Source organism: Sinocyclocheilus rhinocerous, unplaced genomic scaffold (assembly GCF_001515625.1).
Source record: "Sinocyclocheilus rhinocerous isolate Xijiao unplaced genomic scaffold, SAMN03320098_v1.1 scaffold1508, whole genome shotgun sequence".
Taxonomy (NCBI): Eukaryota; Metazoa; Chordata; class Actinopteri; order Cypriniformes; family Cyprinidae; genus Sinocyclocheilus; species Sinocyclocheilus rhinocerous.
The window spans coordinates 48954-51309 of record NW_015660889.1 but is presented as its reverse complement, the minus strand read 5'-3'; positions in this window follow the sequence as shown (position 1 = coordinate 51309).

Here is a 2356-nt window from a genome sequence, read left to right as displayed (position 1 = left end):
GAAGGTCTTGAGAAAGCTCTTTGCTTTTACCCATCATGAAATGTTTCTTGTGTGACACGTTGGTAATAAGATACCTTTTTATAGGCCATCAGTTGAGACTGAACCAGCTAATATTAATTTCCACTGACTAGGGGCAGGATTGCTTTCTAATTACTGATAGATTTCAACTGGTGTCTTGGCTTTCCATGCCTTTTTGCACCTTCCTTTCTTCATGTGTTCAATACTTTTTCCCTGTGTCATCCCACTTTATTACACAGAACGTAATTTCTGAACTTATTTGTTTTGTTTTCTTTGTATGTATGGATTACTTGGGTTGTTAACAACATCTGGTGAAAATTTCATGTCAACAGCACCTTTAGAAATATATTTACTGAGAAAAATGGTGACGTGTTCAATACTTATTTTACCCGCTGTATATTCATATATGTTTTGGGTGATCGTTTGATTGTACCTGACAGGAAAACTGTTGCTAATCATGCCCTGCAACACATGATATGCATCACAACAAGCCAGACCGCTTTAGCTTGTGTCCAGCAATGCTTCCCACATTCATATACACCTGCGGCTGGGAGCGAGCGAGAGAGAAACCAAAGAAGCTTCACCCTGCTGAAATATCCATGAGCATGCCAAAGCATGAATTACACTCAAGAGCTGTTATCCACTGCACTCTCTGTGTGTCAGTGTGTCTGAGCACCCTCAATATGTTCTAAAATATCATCCAAATGCTTCCTCACTTATCTGTATGATGAGAGAGAATACATTATCTGTGCTTTCTCTTTCATCCCCTACTTAGTATGCAGGTGCACGCTTGGGTTTGGTATGCTCTCTGCGCTCTCATTGATGTTTTGCTGGTGTTTTGCAGCAGAGAGAGAGAGAGCCGGGGCGATTCCCCCTCCCTTGTGTAGTTCTGCTTCTGTCAGTGGTGCTGCTTCTTATGAATGAGATTCAGAGTTGAATGGAAGGCAAAGGGGCTCCACAGTCTTCCCCCTAAAGAATCCAATTGTATTCAGGTCACAGACGACTCAAGAAGGAGAAGGAGGCTTGCATTGTGCACGGACAGCACAGCCAATGGGAGGCTTTCATTCGCAGGGAGGATGCAGTGAGTTTGTGAGATGCATCCAAAATCCCTGATTTCTGGGCAATAGAGCCCAGGTGAGAGACAGGGTTGTGCTGAGAGAGGAAGCGAGCTGTGTCAATAGAATGATAAATGTTAACAAAATGGCTGTTCTCACCTATTAATTTAATCATTTGCAACAGGAGAAAGCTTTAGTGTCAATACTAAAATCTAACTACAAAATAAAATAAAAAAAACAGTGTTGCAGTATAAAAGTTATTAAAGCTATGTTACCTTATTAGGTTTAATGTGGCAATTTTTAACTTGAAGTACTGTAATTTAAAAAAAAATTTAAAAGCAAAAGATATGTTTCCTTTGTTAAAGACACTAGATTAGAAGAACATTCCTGCAAAGTCCTTGCATGTTGCATCACAATTGTTTATATTTTAGTCCTTTTTGTATTTACTACTGTATATATTTTAACAATTTTCTTTATATTAAAATATATAAATAAGTTAAAAAAATAAAAATTTCAAATATTGTGGGTTAAATAATTGTAATATTAAAATATTATATATAAACAATTATAAAAAAACAAAAATATAATACATTTAAAATGCAAAAAAATATTACTTATTTTAATTCATTAATAATTAATAACTTTAAAATATAATCATTAATGCCAAATGTATAAACCTATAATGCATTGTTTTTATCTGTGAATTTCTGGCATCCACAGCTGCTATTTTTTTTTTTTTAAATCTTGATTTTAACAGTTAAAATATAAAAAATATAAAATGCAATAATAAATATAAAATATAAATGTACACACATATACACACACACACGCAAACAGGAGACCTTGGGTTTAGCAAATGTTTTATGTGCACCTCTGTTAAAGGGCTCTGCTCTATGGCCATATGTACATAAAACAATATATTAAACACTGACCCATTTTCTTGCAAACACTGGAGTACGAGCAAAAGGATGCAGAATAAAGTGAACTATGATTCATTCCATTACCATGTGCTTTTATGAGAAAGGCTCAGACAATATTTCTTGCTGATTGGTGAGTCTGTTTTTCACAGCATTAAAGGGTTAGTTACTCACACTCGTGTCGTTCCAAACCCGTAAGACCTTCTTTCATCTTCGAAACACAAATTAAGATATTTTTGATGCAATCCAAGAGCTTTCTGACCCTGCATAGACAGCAACGCAACTACCACGTTCAAGGCCCAGAAACGTAGTAAGGACATCGTTAAAATAGTCCATGTGCCATCAGTGGTTCAACCTTAATGTTAT